Source organism: Marmota monax, unplaced genomic scaffold (assembly GCF_021218885.2).
Source record: "Marmota monax isolate L192 unplaced genomic scaffold, Marmota_monax_Labrador192_F-V1.1 WCK01_AAM20220418_F8-fsc00461, whole genome shotgun sequence".
NCBI classification, from domain to species: Eukaryota; Metazoa; Chordata; class Mammalia; order Rodentia; family Sciuridae; genus Marmota; species Marmota monax.
The window spans coordinates 154,795-174,660 of record NW_026694412.1 but is presented as its reverse complement, the minus strand read 5'-3'; the positions used below and the strand labels follow the sequence as shown (position 1 = coordinate 174,660).

Here is a 19,866-nt window from a genome sequence, read left to right as displayed (position 1 = left end):
GACCATTATGATTATATGTGCATTTGTATATTGGTGGCATTAGCTTTTCTTTTATATTTTGAAAGCATATTGGAAGTATTTCTAAAAACTTCTTGAAAATTTGTATTATGAAAAAGTCTCAATGAATATGTTCCCCAGAAATGGAAAATTTTTGAACAACAAACAGGTATTTAAATAAATATATGGTAAGAATTTAATCAATTAAAAAACCCCTAAATATTTAACATATGAACTGGTTGAAAAATATTTGTTACAAACAATATGGTTATATCATACAGCAATTATTTTGAAAATGTCTAAAGTACAATATTAAATGTGCAAAGCACAATTTTAAGCTTCCCAGGTGTCTGGTATTTCATATATATATATATATATATATATATATATATATATATATATAACCTAGAGCAAAATATACAGATTTATTAAGACATTTTCTCTAAATGTTAAGATTATTTGTGATAATTTTTCTATTAAAATTGGTTATATTTTATAATTTTTTAATCCTGTGCATTTTTTATAATGCTAAAATAAAAAAAAAATTAAAAATTATCAGTGTAATTTACCATAAAAAGAACTAACTTCTGATCAACTCCACAGATGAATAAAAACACATAATAAGAGTTCAAAGTCTATACATGTTAAAATCTTTTGGAAAGTTTTTACATATCATGATTAGAAAATCATAAAATTATACAACCAAAATCTACAATAAATATTAGTGGAGAAATTTAAATTTATTTCCTTCATGAACTACAAAACAATGACAAGAAAACAAGCAAAACCCCAATAAACACAGAAATTGAAAGTAAAAGACACTTAATTTTCAAATAATACTTAATCATTTACATTGAAAAATCAAGAGAATCAAAGTACTATTGGAATAAATAAGTTTTTATAAAAAAAAAACATTTAAGACCACTATATGGCTATTATTAACATCCACATAGCATAGAAAACATTACACACTATTCAGAAATAAATATAGCAAAATTAAAAATTTTATATAGGAAATTTAAACACTGATTAAATTTGTGACCTCTATTTTTTAGTATAAAATCTGAATAAAAATTATACATAGCATCACCAATTAATGCGAAAGGATAGATTACTATAAGAAAGAATAAGTAGTGACCATTGGTAAATTATATGAAGAATAGTTGAGTTGGATACCTACTTCACAATGCTACAAAAATAAATTTTGGGATTAAAGTTCTAAATATAAAATATATAATTATGAGGTTACTAGAAAGAAATGTTACAGAAAATTTTATAATTGGGAAATTATTTCTAACACAGAAAGCATTATTTACAATATAACTAATTATTTTGTTTAGTTGAAGCAAAAGTTAAGCTTGCAGAAGGTGAAATAAAGATTAATGTTCAACCTGGATTAATATCTTGAATGAACATGGAACCACTTCTATCAGTAAGATTTCAGAAAATTCAATTCAAAAAACAGAGGTTTAAAGACATGTTTGTTTTAGGTAAAAAACAATGGCTAATGAGAGTTTCACCATCAATAATATTCAGACAATGCAAATTTAAAACAATAATTTATCTCTATACTTCTGTGTGATCAGCAAAACTAAAAAGAAATACAATCAATAACAAGTTAAAATGCAGAAAATGGATTCCTCATATGTAACAGTAGAAGTTTCCATTTATATGTACATATCTGAGAGTGACAGTGCTATGGCATTAAGCAGAGAATTGCAAAAATTGGATATCTATCCTAAGACACATTCTTACAAGTATGTAATAGGGCTTATATATAGATGTCCATTGCTGGAGAGTTATTTGATAAGTAAATGTGCCACATGTTTACTTTGGGATATATGCAGAGGACAAAAGGAGTAAACTTGGATTGCATAGCAACAGAGATATCAAAGAAATACAATGTGAATTGAAAGAACAAAAAACAGTGATTTATTGAACATCATAATTTTAAATTATGTGTTATGTTCTCATATAACACTATGTTTTACATATAAATCTTTATGCAACTAAACATCTTGGAAGTTTGTTGAAGACAATTGATGCAGATATAACAAGAAATATAAAATGTAGAGACCTTGAAAGTTCTGATGAATATCATGGCAGTTTTAACAATAATTAAACAATTGAATTTCCTCAAAAATAAATTAAGAAGGAAATATTTGAAAAATGAAAAGCAGGGAAAAGGCAGACTGAAAGAACCATGTGAGAAGGGGGAATAAACACTTGTAAGTAAAATATTCAAATGATAAGAATGAGTACTGGGTCCGAATTTTACATTCATAAATTTAAGCAGGTGGGCTTTCTGTTTTCAGTCTCTACCATTTCCTCTCCCCTGGATGGATAGTGAAGGGAAAGATCCAGATGATGGATTTATGATCATGACTATTTGTGTGAAGATGTATTTTGCTAGCAATGATGCAGAGTCAATTTACTGTACTGGAGCTGGATATATTGTGGTCTCACTGAACTTGCATTTGATTTCTTGTAGGCAGGCTAGTGTGCCTAAATCTCAGCTTTCTAATTTGCATCTCCCCAGCTGCTGTCTATCACAACATTTATGCCAAACCATTTAAAATATATCTTAAATATATAAATTACTTCCATAGAATAATTTTTAGTCAGCACTCACTATTACTAGGAGTTGACTAATCCTATAATTCTTCTATTAGCTTTACTACTTAGATCTTCCTATATTGTCCCCACCTCAAGTTATTTTTATTGATATATCATTTACATGTAGCAAATTTTATAACTTTTCAGTTTAGAATTATAAACGTGTTATATGATTTTGAATTATTGTACTATTCACCTTTCAGATTGAACCACTGTGTCATAATCTTCTGGTATAGCTAAGTTGTATTTATAGTACTTATAATCATGCATCTATCTGAAAATAATAGCTCCAAGTGGTAATCTTTGTTCATATTATAAACAAAATAAATATTTTGCCTTTTATTTAGATGCTTTCACTCCCTTTTCTGAGTAATAAAGGGTCACAAATTCATAATTTGAGTGGACAAAGCTCAAAACTTCCCCTAATGTGACCAACAGAAATTCTACCACATTCCCTTTTGCAACTGTTAAATGGAACCTGCTTTTCCTCACAATCTTATTGTGATGCTGCATTAGGATCATATTCAGCTTATGTTCAGTTTTACTTTATGTTACTTGATTCTTAATATTTATGGCTAAAATAAATTTCCAGAAAGGCTTTTAAGGAACCACTTTCAAATCTTTTCAGGCCTTGGTATTTATTGTCCTCATAGAGTAAAGCACATATTTGAATGGGAGGAAAATCTGTAAATACTATACATTATTTAAAATGCAGCACATTTTACTTTTGGGCTCAGTTTTAAAAGTTAATGCTTGTAACTTTAAATTTAATCGAATAGTACCTTCAAGATATGACTGAAGATGTCCTTCAATATGGGAACAAATTATTCCATTTTCTGCTTTTAATAATAAGATACAAATTAGGTACAGCAATTTAGGATATAATTTTGATTCTTTTTTGAGACAAGTCAACTTTTCATTATTTTTGCAATTTTATCACTGTTTTTTCAAGCAGTAAATTCTTGTAGAATTTTTCTAAGCTTTTCCTTGTACATATACCAATCTTCATATATTACTTAAGATTTCTTGCTAAACTGGGACTCTTGAAAAAAACATAACAAAAATCTAAACAATATTTCAGATTTATCCAAACAATAATGTCACAATTTTGATGTATTATTAATATATTTGGCTACATATTTAATGAACGCATTACCATTAAAATAAAAAAGGTTTATCTAAGCTATATGAAGTAATATTTTTAAAAATATATTTTCTTTTTAAATGACACACAGTAACTGTACATATTTGTGAGCGACAGTCTGGCATTTCAATATGTGTATAAAAATGTGGAGTGATCATATTAGGGTATTTAGCATATATACCACCTCAGACATCTACCATTTTGGGGGTTGGAAATATTCAAATAGTTTCTAATAGCTCTTTTGAAAAATTCAGTTGTTAGCCATGATTGACATACTCTGCTATATTGAAAGTATTCCTTGTATTTAACTATACCTCTGTTCCTATTCTCCCTCCCTTTCTACTCCTCTTCAACCATTGAGGGTCTGATAACCACTGTTATTTTCTCCTTCCTTGAGATCAAGTTTTAGTTTCCACAGTAAGTGAGAACATGCAGCATATGTCTTTCTGTACTTAGTTTATTTCCATTAATTTAATGTCCTTCAGTCACATCCATTTTTGCTGCAAATTAGATAATTTTATTCTTTGATGTAGCTAAACCAAATATGATCAATACAGAAAACCACCAAACTATAAAGATGAGCAATAGTGGAAGAAAGGAACTAGGAATAAACAAGATAACTAAGAAAACATTAATAAAATAATAGGGCATAACAGTATTCAACAATAACAACCTTGAATACAAATGGTTAATTTTCCTAATTAAAAGATATAGACTGGTTGATGGATTTTAAAAAAGACAAATTATACATGGCTTATAAGAAACTGCTTATCCAAAGACACAGATACACTAAAAGAGGAGGGACAGAAAAAGCCATATCGCATGGATAGAAAAAGAACTCAAATTAGCGCTGTTCGCTGATTATATGATTCTGGATAGGAAAAGAAGAATTTAAATTAGCACTATTTGCTGATGATATGATTTTATACCTTGAAGACCCAAAATACTTCACCAGAAAACTTCTAGAACTAGTAAATGAATTCAGCAAAGTAGCAGGATATAAAATCAACACCCATAAATCAAAGGCATTTCTGTATATCAGTGACAAATCCTCTGAAAGAGAAATGAGGATAACTACCCCCATTTAAATTAGCCTAAAATACTTGAGAATCAACTTAACAGAAGAGGTGAAAGATCTATACAACGAAAACTACAGAACCATAAAGAAAGAAATCAAATAAGACCTTAGAAGATGGGAAGATCTACCTTGCTCTTGGATAGGCAGAATTAGTATTATCAAAATGACCATAGTACCAAAAGTACTATAAAGATTTAAGGCAATTCCAATCAAAATTCCAATGGCATTCCTCATAGAAATAGAAAAAGCAGACATGAAATTCATCTGGAAAAACTAGAGACCCAGAATAGCTAAAGCAATCCTTAGCAGGAAGAGTGAAGCAGGTGGCATCACTATACCACACCTAAAACTATACTACAGGGCAATAGTAAAAACAAACAAACAAACAAACAAACAAAAAACCCAGCATGGTATTGGCACTAAAATACACTGGTAGACTAATGGTACATATTAGAGGACACAGAGACTAACCCACATAACTACAGCTATCTTATATTAGACAAAGGTGCTAAAAACATACATTGGAGAAAAGATAGCCTTTTCAACAAATGGTGCTGGGAAAATTGAAAATCCACATGTAACAAAATGAAATTAAACCCCTTATCTCTCACCATGCACAAAATTCAACTCAAAGTGAATCAAGAACCTAGGAATTAAATCAGAAACCCTATGTGTATAGAAGAAAAAGTAGGCCCTAATGTCTATCATGTCAGATTATGCCCTAACTTTCTTAAAAAGATTCCTATAGTGCAAGAATTAAAATCAAGAATCAAGAAGTGGGACAGATTCAAACTAAAAATTTTTTTCTCAGTAAAAGAAACAATCAGTGAGGCAAATAGAGACACTACATCTTGAGAGCAAATTTTTACCCCTCACACATCAGATAGTGCTGCAGTCTGGCTGGGCACAAATGCTGCAGTCTGGCTGGGCACACAATCAGGAGCCACCACACAGCTTGTAGATTCAAACAGCAACTCTTTATTCCTGAACTCACACCAGCCGTCTACAAACACGTTCTGGGGAAATCCACGTTCTCTGCCCAAATCCACATCCACTGGGCTTCTATCTCCCAAAAAATACTGTCTGAATCCCGTGAGAACTCAAGGGGAACTCAGGCAGCAGGATACGCCCTATTCCCAGCAGGAATAATCTTAAACCTTAAACCTGGAACCTAAACTGGGAACGCCCTAAACCCGATTATCCTAAACCGGGAACACCCTAATCCGCCCTGGTCCTTGAGCAAGGTCACCTACATTCAATGTCACTGCAAAATGTCCTATTTCCAAGAGTCCTTCCACTAAGCAACATGGGGTACGCTGGCAAGGAAATTGTCATACCTACTTGGCTAATGGCTCCCAGCAAGATAGAGCACTAAAGAACTCAAAAAGCTAAACACTAAACAAACAAAAATTTAAAAGAAAATCCAATCAATAAATGGGCCAAGAACCTAAACAGACACTTCTCAGATGATGATATACAACTAATCAAAAAAACTACAAAAAAATTTTCAACATCTCTAGCAATTAGAGAAATGCAAATCAAAACGACTTTAAGATTTCATCTCACTCCAGTCAGAACGGCAGCTACTAAGAATATAAACAATTAGTGTTGGCAAGAATGTGGGGGAAAAGGTAAACTCATACATTGCTGGTGGGACTGCAAATTGGTGAAGCCAATATGGAAAGCAGTATGGAGATTCCTTGGAAAACTGGGAATGGAACCATTTGACCCAGCTATCCCTCTCCTCAGTCTATATCCAAAGGACTTAAAAACAGTATACTATAGGGACACAGTCACATCAATGTTTATAGCAGCACAATTCACAACAGCTGAACTGTGGAACCAACCTAGATGCCTTTTAGTAGATGAATGGATAAAAAAAAAAATGTGGCATATATACACAATGGGATATTGCTTAGCAATAAAATATAATAAAATCATGGCATTTTCAGGTAAATGGATAGAGCTGGAGAAGATAATACTAAGTGAAGTTAGCCAATCCCCCAAAACCAAATGCCAAATGTTTTCTCTGATATAAGAAGGCTGATTCATAGTGGGGTTGGGAGGGGGAACATGGGAAGAATAGAGGAACTCTAGATAGGGCAAAGGGGTGGGAGGGAAAGGGAGAGGGCATGGGGTTAGAAATGATGGTGGAATTAGATAAATATCATTATCCAAAGTACATGTAATGAAGACACGAATGGTGTGAATATACTTTGTATACAACCAGAGATATAAAAAATTGTGCTATATATGTATAATATAAATTGTAATGCACTCTGCTGTCATATATAACAAATTAAAATTAAAATTAAAAAAAAATCTATATCACATACAGAAGCCCAAAATAAACAGGAATAGCGATACTTAGACAAAGTAGACTATACATTAAAAACTGGGAAATGATAGAAATAAGGTCACTATATAATGCTGAAGGGATCAATTCAAAAAGAAAAAATAACAATTGTAAATATTTACACACATAATCCTGGAGCATCTGGTTTTATAAAGCAAAGGTTATTGTCTCTAAACAAGAAGACAGACTAACAATATTAGTTGAAGAACTGAATACCCTTTTTTCATTAATGGATAGTTTATCTATCCATTTATCTAGAAAAATTAAACTATATTGTATACCAAATAGACCTAAGAGATATTTAAGGAATATTTCATCCTATAGCTACAGAATACAGTGCTTTCTTATCAACATTCTCCTCAGATATGTTAGGCCACAGGATAATCTCAAAAAATTCAAAAAATCAAAATCATAGTACATATTTTCTCTGACCACAACTAAATAAAATGGGAAATCAATAACAAGAGGAACATTATAAGTTTTAAAGATACATGGGAATTAAACTACATTCTTTTGAATAACTAGTGAATCAATGGAAAAATAAAAGGGAAAATCTGAAAATCCTTAAAACAAATGAAACTGAAAACATATCAAAACTCATGTGACCCAGGTAACCAGAAAAGCAAGATAATTTTGCAATTTCTATAATTTATCAATATCCTTGAAACGTTTTCAGAAGAAAAAGTAAAATAAGACTTTTGTTTTCAAATGGATAGCCCCAGTTTCATTAAGGTACAACCAGTAATATTTTGTGCTGCATTGGTCAATTAAATTGTGCTGTAAAGTGGTAGTTCTCTTTAACATTACTTATTAATTCTTGACCTTTTGATATAATATGCAGAATCAGATTTGTTGCCAACTTACTTCTCCTCAAATTTATAGTTACCTTGAGCTATCACAACTCTAGAAGAAAATTACACTTAGTTCCCAATTCCATACTGACAAATTTAAGAAAACAGATATAAAATACTGAAAATAAATAAGCACCAATATGTATAGTATACAAGGCAATGAAATAGTAGTAATTGAAGATTTCTTTACATATTTCTTTTTAGCGGTTTTCCACATGGTTGCAGATATGCTACTAGTTAGCTGCTCTACAGAAATTATCATGACTTATCGTTTGTTTTTGTACCATCTCTTATTTTTCCTCCATATACATTATTATTATTATTTAAGAATTTATAAAGTCCACCTAACTTTTTGAACACTGCTCACCACAGTATTAATTACTTTGATAAAGAAGAACAAATTTAGAAATTCTCAAATTCTTAGCTCTTCTTTTTTTTCTATTTATAATCATAGTAAAAAATCAGGTTCTCTCTCTCTCTCTCTCTCTCTTTTTTGTACTGTGAATTGAACATCATCCCCTTTTGCAGGGAGGACGTTGGCCAGTGTCTCAATAAGGGGTTTTTCTTTTGCCCAGGGGAATCCAAGTTACCCTAAAACTTTAAATCTCAGATAATTAATAAGTAACAAAACACAGATACTCAGAAATATATTTACAAAATGTGAAGCCCCTGATAGATCTAGCCCATGTGGCTTCTGGAATTAGACAAAGGGAAAAGGGCTCTGGTGGCTTAAGAGGTACATCAAAGGCAGAGATAAGGTTTTCATGGCTGAATCTTGCTTTGTGGTGTCTGGCAGTCAGCAGGTTTACTGACATTTTGGCAGGTCACACCCATCTCAGGTACTAAGTGGGGAAAGAGATTCACATTGTCCTTGGGCAATTGACCGGAGGAAATGTCCACTGGCTATTCCCAGACACCAGATGTCTCTATTCACAAGGCTTCTGTGTGTGGTGACCCACCTGCAACTCATGGGCGGCTTGTGACAATCCCCAGCCCTACTTATTTATTTATTTATTTATATTTTGAAACAGGGTCTCATTCAGTTGTATAGGGCTTTGCTAAATTGCTGAAGCTGGCCTGGAACTTGCAATCCTCCTGTCTCAGCTTCCTGAGCCACTGGTATTACAAGCGTGACACACTATTAATTTCCATATACATGCATCTTCAAAATATTGGAAGTAGTGCGCTTCTGGCTTAGACCACAAAAACATGTTCTTTTCCAATTAGAAAATAAAATATAGAGGAATGATAAAAAGAAACAAACAAACATCAGCAGGAATGATATTTCTTCTGTATTTGCTGTGGTACAAAGTTCCAAAAAATAACAAATACTTAAAAGTCTCCTGATAAGTGGTTTCTTTCTAGGTTTTAAATGACATACTCATGATTTCACTACATTGATAGTAAAGAATACTTGAAATAGAATTTCATTAATACATATTTTTAAATTAAGTTCAGTGATATCATTAGTATTGACATTTCTGTTATGTCATAATATTTTCCACCATTTTTAAGCAATAAACCATTGGGTATTAATACATATCAAGAAAGAAATGCATATAATAAACTTCTTTTAAACAATATTTTTGCATACTTTTCACTTGTTATTCAAAACTCAATTATAACTGCTGTGATGGTAATGATGTTCATGTTTTTCTTTAACTTCTGCAGTCATTAAAATAAAACTTCAACAATGAGTTGACTACAAATAGCATAATCATGCTTATGTAAATGCCTACATTGTAATTAAACTGACTAAAAACCATAAGAACAATAGATCTGAAAATTGGAAGAATCACTTGTTTTATAAATTCCATGAATTTTTAAAACTGTTTGTTTATTTGCATAGTTATAACTGTTTACCTTGGAGCTGAAATGTTTTAGAGTTTACTCATTGACTACCTATCATCTGTGCTGAATGATCTGTGAGAAGTTGGAGATACTACCTGAATAAGAATTATTTCCTGCTTTCAAGAAATGTTCAGTTAGGTGTGATACTGTGTAGAGCTGAATGTTAGTTTTAATTAATAAGTGAATCTAAAACATATCAGTCACAGAAAGGATGGAAATGTTATACATTCTTGCTGTATTTTCCTTATCCTTTTGTAAGCTCTTGAGTATTTTTGATCTTCTTTGAATTTTGTGAGGTTGGGTTATTTTGTTTAAATCAGCGTGTGGATTGGTACTCTTGGTGGCAACCAACAGAAACTGACTTTGATTAAACTAAGCAAAAAAGGTGGAGGTTTACAGGAAGGATAGTGCATTACTTATAAAATGACAAAATAAACATAGATTCAGAAAAGAACAAAAACCCATTGTAGTTCCAAGGATCTCAGGATTAGTCATTTTCTTTGGAAATAACTCATTTCCATCTACCCTCTACCTTTATGTGTCTCCACTCAATATTCACATTTCTGGGAGAGATCTGCTCTAATGTGAGTCATGTGCTTATACCTTGGGTAAGGAAAGTAGCACCATCATGATTTGTAGTTCTGTTAGAACCACATGGAATAGGGGAACAGTTTTTCAAGAGAAGAGTGGGTTGCTATTCCTGAAGGAAGGGGAAAAATACTGAGCAAATGAGTACAGTGTTTATCAAAATTCAGAAGTGCATGTCCTCTTATAATTGAAAAAGAAATGGCACATTCCTTCTCAATGAAATTTTAAATTATTTTATCTGTCATTATTGTCAATATTTTAAAATGTGGAAGTGTTCTTTGCTTAGTCATCAGTGTACTATCCCTTATTATAAGGCTGCTGAATATGGAAGGAAAAAAAACAACGATATCACTTTTCATTAGTTCATTTAAAACAATATGAAAAATTACATCTAAGACAGTAACACTGAGTTTCTGTTGTCCTGCCCAAAGATCCTGTCAACTGGTATCTGGGAATGGGGTGTAGTTCCCCATATTTTCTACCCTTCCATAACCTCCAAAACAATCTTATGAATAAAATGCAACCCAAACTAAAAGAGAACATAAAATTTTATTTAAAAACATTGATTTTCTGTGACAGATGATGTTGTTTGCTGAAACTGAATCATTGCTCAAAATATAAATATGAAACCAACTGCTACAAGGCAGGTTCTTTTAAGTTTCGCATGCCTGTTCCACCATATGCTCAGGAATAGCTCAAAATGTCCTCTATGTTTCTTCACTGAAACAGCTTTGTGACCATTGTTTAAAAAGTGATCAGCTCATTGACATCCATCTAACCTTAATCTGCATGAAAAAATTATTAATGTACTAACCCATTAAATCCAAGTTTTCAATTCTGCAACTATTTAAACAAAATTGATACAGGCTCATTAAAATAGGTTGGAAATCATAAGTTAAAGTTTATAAATCCTTTACATATATTTTCATATGTATATATATGCTTATATATTTTTGAAACCCTCTAATCATTCACCTACTTTTTCAAAAATATAGAATCCTAAAAATTTTATTTCAAAACTTACTGTAAGTGATATATTTGTTGCTCAATTTAAGTTTGTGTAGTTACCCCCAAATCTGGGACAATGGAACTTAAGGGGTTAAGTTAACATCTGTGCAGTTGTCATTAGTCTCAACAATTAAAGTAAATTTTTGAGTCTCTATATGTTAGAATAGAAAAATTTGACAGGTCTGAAATGATGAGCAGCACTCACATATAAATCACATATTCAGAATGTGCTTATGTGTAATATTTTACATTATTTTAAAATATACATGAAACTAAAAAACACATGTTTTGACTAGTAGTAAAATACCCTAATTTAAAAATACGGCTTTGAGAAATTAGATTGGAGAAGTAGGTGAAGGATAGAAGATAATCTCTATGGACAGAACATGTGCTAAAGCTCTGCTCAGCTCTTCTCTCTCTGAACTGACTAATCTACTGTTTTCTCTTACAAATGTTTTTATTAGGTGGGCAAGAATGAAAGGAAGCATGTATTTTATAAATGATTTACTGTGTAATATTTATTGAGCCAGGTCAGGAAGGGTTGCCTCTCCTGATAAATGAAGTAGACATTTGTTTATTTGTAAGTGAAGATAGTTGCAAGATTTTACCTCCAGTAGATCCTGCTTCACACACTTGGATGCTACTTAACTAAGTGTTAATAAAATTATTTTAAATTTGGACTTTGTATAATTTACCATTTTGACTCAATTCAATAGAACATCCAGTTCCTTATAAGTAAATATTCTACCTTTTTTATAAGGCTGTTGACAGGAGAAGAATAAAAATGGATGCCTATTTTTCACTTTTTGAACAAGAGAAAAACTTGCCTTTAATATTATAGTAATACTAGGATTTTCTTGACCTTGCTAGTGGTGCCATCAACTGATGGTGGTGAGAAAGTATGTTCCCCATAATCTCTATCAACTTTGGTCTATGTCACTCCAAATGGACATAAGAGTTTAAATAAAAACAGCATATTTACTATAAAATTCTATACATGTCCCTGAGTTAGACTCAAGCATGATACTGTATTTCCATGTAGTAATTCTGGAGCTGCAATGGAAATTCAGGAACTATTGGCACATTGTCAATCCTCAGCAAAAGTTGGTAGGATGCAATTGACAAAGAAGGAGAACCAAAAGTATAGTAAATATTTCATGTTTTGGGGAAAAACCTGACCTTTAGCATATTGACATATTTCTGTTTGAAGTCATCTATAACATGTAGACAAAAAAGAAAATGTTGAAAGGAATTTGAAGTACGTAAATGAAAAGTAACTATAAGGTATACACCACAATAAAAATAAATGTATTTAGAATCAATAGAGAAGTTCAGGGTTTAAGACTTTCACTTTAATGAAATTGAAGAAAAAAGATCCCTTCATTTATTATCTCTTGAATAGAAATTTATACTAATTATCTGAAGTCAGAGCTAATAATCTCAATCTGGCAGAGATTGATTTTTTTAGATGTGAATTTTCAGCATGAAAAAGTATTTATTTAATGCTTTTTTAAATTCAACTAGATTATACAATCATTTCCACACACTAACTTCACATATTTGTGCAATGTGCTGCCAGAGAGAAGCAGGTAAATAAAGCATGAAGGCTACAGATAAGACACCTACACATCATCATGACACCATGCACAGTCTGTTTGAGAACCACTCTCTTTAAGAACTGTGAAATTGCACAGAAAAGGTAAGAAGGAGAAATGGTTATTGCCTTCCCAAGTATTAGGAATATAGGAAAAAAATAAATTCAGTCTTTTCCCTCATGATGTTTGCTGCCTTGAGGCAGAAGCAGAATTAGACAAATAATTATGTGAATATTTAATTTGTCACCTGTGCTAAGAACAGTATAAAGAAGAAGCATACATTCCAGGAGAGTATGGAACAAAGGTCTTTATCTGGTCTGAACTTTCAGAGAAGGAGTTTCTTCATTTCCAGAGGAGATAGAATCTGAGCAGAGATCTGAGGAAGGTAAGCCAGAATTGGCAAGTAAATAATTTATAGAAGAGTTGAGGAGCCTGAGGAAGAGAAAGAAGCACTTAGAAAGTGAATATCATGCAGGCTGCAAAGAAGGGCTTGCAGTACAGTCTGAGGTGGGAATCTAACAGTTTAGAGCATAACACAATTTGAAGAGGAGCAATGGGAAAGATTGTGTCAAAGGCTGTGGTCAGATGATATCGTGGACTTGGATGTCTTCCTCTTATCCTTCCCATGGTACCTGGACTTTACTTGTGGTGTTTGAGAACTGTTGAAGCCATCTGAACAGAGGCTATAACCAACAGTAGGACATGTAAAGTTTACTCCTTTAGGAACGTACATGATGTATTTGAATGGCAAGGGGGAGGGTGTTACTGGACCTAAGAGGAAACTGAAGGAAAGGATCTCCTGTGATGGTAAAAGGAGGGCTAGGCTTACTGGTTAGGGTAAATGAAATGGCAAAAGTCAATCTGAGGCTTGGAATGAGGATTTGTTTGGTTTCTGTGTCAGAATTAGGGAACTCTTGGAAAAGAAGTTTTTGCCTATAGACATGTGAATGTGATTTATAAATTTCAGCTAATAAATGCTTATTTTTAAAGGAAATCATAATACTGATCAGTGTAATGAGCAATCTTGTGAAAATTTTATGTAATATAAGTATAGAGAAAAATCTGTTTTCCTTCAAATGTGCTGATTTGAAAGGATTGTCAATTAGCTATGTGGAGAAATCACATTTTTAAAGCTTTTTCCTATTTATTTGTTTGTTTGTTTGTTTTTCTACTGTTAACAGGGTAGGATTGTTAAAGAGATAAGGAAGAAATATGCAGCAAACAACAGTTGATGTTGTGACTCCTGCCACTTTGATAGCAGCCTAATGACTACCTATTGGTTCTCTCCTGTGAGTCAAAGGACCAGGCTACAGCTATGTCATTGAGTCTCCCTTTAACCAGGCACTACCACACACATTTAGAACTACTTATTTATTTTGTTTCCAGAATCTTGATTTGTACCCCTCGTCAACTTTCAAGTATTCATCCAATTCACTTAAAAAGAATAAAGAATCAACCAATCCTAATTATGCCTAGAATAACCAACCAGGTTGAACCAATTCCAAGCCTCTTAAAAATTATTTTGCATTTATTCAACTTATGAAATGCCTTGTTAGTTCACAATTGCTCTTTTGTCTGTTCTTAGAAGTCTTTATCTGTTTATCCATCAACATGAATAGAGTCGGCATGTTCACATTTTATCTTCAATTGTGGAAGTTTAGTAAACTGATTCTCAGTTATTGGATAAATGCATTTTTTATTAGTACATACAGTTGTACATGATATTGGGGTTCATTTTTACATATTATACAAAAATGGAATATAATTTGCTCCAATTTATCACCAGTATTTCCCTTTCCTTCCCCTCCTCCCTCCTTCTATTTTCTTCCCTCTACTCTACTGGTCTTCCATCTATTTATTTACATTTTTTTTAATTAGTGCTTTATAGATATACATAAAGGTGAAATTCAATATGGTCTATTCTATACATGAGATAGTTTGGCCAATTTCATTCCACCATTGAACATGTACATTTTTCCTGAACAGTGTTCTAGGACTAGTCCTAAACCTGGCTTAGAAAATACACTTTATTTTGATCTTTTGAGAACTAAACAGACTGATTGTTTTGAAGCAGAGGAGAAGTAGGTATTTTATCATTTTCAGGATATTTGTCTCTATCCACTTGAAGCATAAATTGCCCTCAGTTTAACTTGGAGGAGCTTTTGAAGCTTAGTTGGAGAGGATATGTGGGGGCCAAATAATGTGTTGCTCACTATTACAATTGCTGTTTGGGGGGTCAGTTTTATACTCATAAAAACCCTGCTTTTCAATTGAGACTTTTAGGCCCATGTGTTGACAACAGTAAAAAGACTTAACCATCTAAATAAGACAATAACCTGTGATTTTTGTTTTTGCTATTTTTCCATTTTGAAGATGACACAGATAAAATTGGGTGTAATTTGAGAATAGGATAAGATTAGAGAAGCAAATGGTTCAATTCTTGCCATACATGAACTTACTTAATGATGGGTCTCTGCTCTCTCCTCTGAGGCACTTACAGTAACTTGTATGTGAACTGAATATGATGATTCCACTTCATTGGATAGAGAACATCCATTTATAAAAATACACTTTAAAGTAAGCATAGGGTAGACATAAGGTTTCCCTTCCATAAAATGCTTCAAACACTTCTGATCAATAAAATTTAAGGTGGAAAGACTCAAACTATAAAATCTCAAGAATTTTCACAGGTTGGAAATCTAATGAGAGATCCTTTGGCAAAAGGCACAATAGTAGCAATCAATCTTCAGAGATACTGAGTTGGATTGGGATTTGGATGAAAGTAACAATATATATTCTGTCAACTAGGGATAAAGAAGATAAGTGTAAACTCTGTTTTTCTCCAAGCTTTGAATTTTGACTCTTTTTGCTATTTTTATTGTGGTGTAAAAAGGAATTTTGTTTTTCTATTGAATATTCCATCAGAAAATGATTTCTCATAGAAATATAGGCAGATTTTAATAAAAGAGTATTTTCAATTTTCTTTACTATAGCAATAATGTAAGCCTCTGCATCTTGGACAATATCATATTTTCACACCTTATGAAAATAATATACTTTCTCTCTGAAGTCCTATAATCTTAAAAACCTTGATAATAGGTACTTCATAGTGAATGACTGAAAACATGTTAGGTTTTAACCTTTGATTACATCATAAATATCCTGGGGAAATTGCATTGAAAAAAGTGTTTATATAGTATATCCTATAATGTCTTATATTGTATTGTTATGCCCAAAACATTTTATGAGTATTTCCTTATATAATCAGAAAGATCAAAATTGAAAATCACCTGAAAAACTGGTTGAAAATTTTCTCATTTCCTTTTTAAAATGGCACACTCTAGTTTAATAGAACTCAAATAAAGAGATATAGGGAGGTTTTTACTTTTGTGTGTTTCATTCCTTTTACTGATGCAACTTAGCCTTGAGACAATTTTTCTACTTTGCAATTCAGAAAATAGCATTGCCAGGGTTCTTTATGAAGACAAATTGCCACTAGGTCTTGCTAGGCATTAGGGTAAAAATTTTTGTTTTTTGAAAGCTCATATAGGGTATGTGGCCACAACTGAATTGTAGTTAAGGTCTAAAATACATTATTTGCAGGTATATAAATGTTAATAAATGTCTTAAATCATTTTCTGTTTTGAAAGCTTACTGACTTTTGTACTCTATCTCTTGAAAAATAAGTCTTATTTTGAAGAGATGTGGCCTTCCTGCTGTGTGCACATAATTAGCAGTAATGGGAATTAGACAAGCATACTTAGTGCAAGCTCATTCTTGCTTTAAGTTGTGCTTGTCAAGTGGGGATATAAAATGAGATGTGCTGTTAATGCTTCAGTGCATCATGGACATATGGCAGGCTTTTAGCAAAGTGGCACCCTGGAAAGATATTTGCTTATCCTTCATACATGGCATTGAGACTCACGGCACCCTTCTTCTCCTAATGCCTAAGACAGTGTACGAAGAAAAACAAGAAGCTAATTTATGACCTAACAGAAGTTCTTCATTGATCATAAATTAAGTCTAATATGAACCTTCTTAACTGGTAAGGCTAGTTAATGGATTATCAAAATATTTTATATTCTAAATTTTTCTATATAGGACTACAATCAAACTCCCACTAGACAGATTAGGAAGTATAAGATGAGGAAGAGAATGTAGAATGTAAACATTTTTTTTTGAGATTTTATTAAGAGTCCAACACTATTTTGTTTAATCTTTACCAGGCACTTTTGAGACAGTATTTCTATTTTTTTCACATGAGGAAATGAGATGGCCTTGTACTTTGGTAATAATCACAAACTCATGAATGACAAGTTTGTCATTTAGTCCCAAGTCTATAAGACCATGCTCTTATAGTACCAGTATTGCTCAGAGCTCTTTTCTCACCCCGACCTTCTGCATTTCCTGACCTGGAAGAATGAAGCTAAAGTTCTATAAAATTTATGCTATGCTTCTCATAACCTATTATAAAATATTTTTTCCACTGAAAAATCACATCTTCTGATTATACAGTTAGTAATTGCCTTTCAGTTTTCTCCCAAAATACAGTGAGGATTTTGGATTTGATTTAAAACCTATTTGGTGCGAGTCCTTTTATTATTCCTATTGATTTCAGTATTAGTAGGCACGATTCATCCAACTTCCTCAGAATTCATTGTGGTGTATTTATACATAGACAGTATAATTTGGTAGATTTTATTTCTCTGTAGTTCTTCATGTCCTAACTCCCTCTCTCTCCCCTTTTATCCCCCTCCTCTACTCTTCTGGTCTTCTCTCTATTTTTCTGAGATCCTTTTAAAAATTCCTTTTCCTTTTTCTTCTCTTTTCCTTCTCTTGCCTGATTGAAAGAGTCAGCTCCATCAGATATTCCGCTCATGTGTGCTGTTCAACATCAACTTCCCCAGCTTTTGTTGCTGGCTTTTAGGAGTGTGGTGGCAAGGGTCGACCCAACTCAAACTTTAGTTCTTTCAAAAATAGTTTCCACTTCTTGGATTTGAGAACTAGTATAAGCATTGTCTGTGATGTAAATAAAGTCTTCAATATTTGGAAAAAACATCTCCTCATACTTGGAAGCCAATAGCAGACCTGTAATCCCAACCAACAAAAGCTTCTAACAGGAGACTGGCTGAACCTGTGAAAATCAATCCATGACAGTAATGTGCATGTACAGATGTCCTGCAGAAGCCTAAACTTGGAGTGGACTTGAACCAGCCAGTCCACCAGAATAGCATATGTCCATTTATATCTCTTCCATCTAAGAAATGTGGTTAATGGATTACAAAACCTCTGTCCCAACTGGCAGGACACATCAATGTGGGCAGCGAACCTAGATGGGGAGGAATGAAGGGACAAGAGACACGAAGGATGACAGCGAGACAGGAATTCTGATCAAGCTGCAAACTTTTATTGTTCACACAGGGGTATTTATATGCTGGGGATGGGGAAGCTCTCTAATCAGCAATTGCTGGATGTGGGTGGTAAAACTGCCAGCTGCAAGATGTCTGATCCTGATAACCGCAGGATGTCCCAGGGAGATAGGTAGCTGCAGGATGTCTCCCAGGGGGCTGTCAGGCTATTCTTTGAAGGAGAATTTCCTTCTAGCCCCTGACAAACCTCAAGCTGTTTTAGATACTGGTAGATATCCTTAATGTAGTCACTGTAGAGCTGAGGATTTTTCCAATCCTCTTTATGCTTGTTTTTGATTTTGCAGAGCAAAGAATCAGGAAAAGCTTGGTAGAGGCTCTCTTCCTCCATGGGAACATCCTCAGGTGTTGGAGAAGGATCCTTTCGGGCCAACATTTCCATTTGTAGCAGTTTCACAGAAGTAGTAGGTTTCAGTTGTTTGTTGATATTTGTTGCATTGGTGGGCTGAACTGATACATTGGTGGTTTGAGTTTTCTTCACTACTTGTGCTGCTCTGGTTGTAACTATTTCTAATTTCTTGTAAAACCCCATGCTTAATAGTTACAAGACTCTTAGCTTTAGAATTAAATCCTGTGTCAATATTCTCTAAATCAGTGGATACCTGTAGGCATCGGAGCAGGGCCATTCGGGAAGAAAAAGACAAGTGTGCCAGCCTGGCCCAGGGAGGGATAGGGACTGGAGGGGAGGGGAGCTATTGTCTGTGGTGCAGTTGGCCTGCACTCTGGGAAGGCACAGCTGGAATATTCTGCCAAGTCTCCTTGTTCTAGGATTCATTATTACATATTCTTATTGGAGAGTTCTCTCTACCCTTATTTAGTAAAATTGCTTTCTCTTCTGTTTGCTTGAATTTTTTTTAAAATACGAATATTCTGTTTATTTCAAGAACTAGTTGCATGGAATGTCTTTTTTTCAGCCTGTGGATCTTTGCCTATGAGTCTCTTGAGAACAGCTATAATTAGATACGTTTTAAAATCCATTCTGCCATTCTATATATTTTAATTGGAGAATTGAGATCATTTATCATCAAAGTTATTGTGGAGCAATGTTTATTATTTCTTTCCATTTTGATTGTTTCATATATTTAATTAGCTCCTAATTTACATTTTCTTGATTGCTCTTCCAGTGAGCTTTATCCATTTGAGAGCTCTGGGGTTTGTTCTAAGGTTCTTCTGTTTAGAACATTTTTGCAAGCATTTTCTGTAGTGTTGGCTAAGTGGTCTTGCATTCTTTTCATTTATCTTTGTATTGAAAGAATTGTTTTTTATTTTTTATTTTTTAACAATTCTGAATGATAGCTTTGCTGGATATAACTATCTTGTTTAGCAATTGCTCTCTTTTGGAGCTTGGGTTATCTA

At 33.0% G+C, this 19,866-nt stretch overlaps 1 pseudogene; it reads right to left on the bottom strand.

The window, feature by feature from the left end:
• Positions 1-13,392: 13,392 nt before the first annotated feature.
• On the bottom strand, positions 13,393-19,136 carry LOC124109544 (G2/mitotic-specific cyclin-B2-like; annotated as a pseudogene).
• Between the last annotated feature and the right edge of the window lie 730 nt (positions 19,137-19,866).